This window comes from Canis lupus, chromosome 25, assembly GCF_048164855.1.
Source record: "Canis lupus baileyi chromosome 25, mCanLup2.hap1, whole genome shotgun sequence".
NCBI lineage: Eukaryota > Metazoa > Chordata > Mammalia > Carnivora > Canidae > Canis > Canis lupus.
This window is the reverse complement of record NC_132862.1, coordinates 35,352,749-35,354,022: the sequence shown is the minus strand read 5'-3', so window position 1 is coordinate 35,354,022 and position 1,274 is coordinate 35,352,749. Positions and strand designations below refer to the sequence as shown.

Sequence of the window (1,274 nt, the reverse complement as noted above, 5' to 3'; positions counted from 1 at the left end):
CCCAAAGATGATGGTATTAGGAGGTAGGGCCTCAAGGAGATGCTAAGGTCATCAAGATGGTTCCTTTGTGAATGGGAAAAGTGTTCTTCTGAGAGATCCTTCAGAGGTCGCTCCTCCCTCCCCTCTTTCACTGAGTGAGGATACAGGGAGAGGTTGGCAGTGTGCAATTGCAAGAAGGCCTTTGCCCAACCACACTGGCAAAATTGGACTGCTAGTGCCACCCTGCAGCTGGACATCCAGCCCCCAGAATTGTGAGAAATAGATTTCTGTTGTTCTTAAGTTGCCCAGTCTGTGGTATTTTGTTATGGGCAGACTGAATGGCCTATGACAAATAAAAAATTAATACTTCCTGTGTATTGATCAGAGATCACTGACTATAAAAATTCTTTCATTACTTGTGTTAACTTTGTGATTTATTCCCATGTGGCCCAATAAGAAATATCCTTCAGTCTTTGCTGAGGGTCACATTGAGCTGCGAGGTGCTGCAGGGGTGTCTTTAGAGTCAGCACCATGGCAGAAGACATCAAGTCCAAAATCAAGAACTACCAGACTGCCCCTTTTGACAGCCGCTTCCCCAACCAGAACCAGACTAGGAACTGCTGGCAGAACTACCTGGACTTCCACCGCTGTGAGAAGGCAATGACTGCTAAAGGGGGTGATGTCTCTGTGTGCGAATGGTACCGGCGAGTGTACAAGTCTCTCTGCCCCATATCCTGGGTGTCGGCCTGGGATGACCGCCAGGCAGAAGGCACATTTCCTGGGAAGATCTGAATTGGCTCCTCCCACCTCTCCTCTGTCCTCCATCCTTCTCCCAGGGTGGTGAAGGGGGACCTGGGTACATGGTGATCCCCACCCTGGGATCCTGAATCATGGCTTAACTAATAATAAATACTCATTGGAAAAGTGTAAAAAAAAAAAAAAAGAAATATCCTTCAGGTTCTAAGGATTTGTTAATATATAAATAATATAATAACATATAAATATATATTTATATATAAACAGTAAATAAGTATATTAATATGTTATTATATAGTTTTAAATATGTAAATTACAAGTATTGATATTGGTGGAATCAATAAATTAGCAATTAATATATAAATAATATCTACCATTTCAGATATATACTGACTGCTCACTATGTCCTAGGCACATTTCTAGGCATTTGGGGACATATCAGTGAGAAAAATGGGCCAGGATATCTGATTTTGGTTACTTTAAGTAAGGCAACAGAAAATACCCTCTGTTCTCTATGTGGGGAAAGATGAGGGAGGGTC

The 1,274-nt window shown here is 42.2% G+C and overlaps 1 pseudogene; it reads left to right on the top strand.

The window, feature by feature from the left end:
- Positions 1–449: 449 nt before the first annotated feature.
- Positions 450–926, top strand: LOC140617489 (cytochrome c oxidase subunit 6B1 pseudogene; annotated as a pseudogene).
- Positions 927–1,274: the final 348 nt, after the last annotated feature.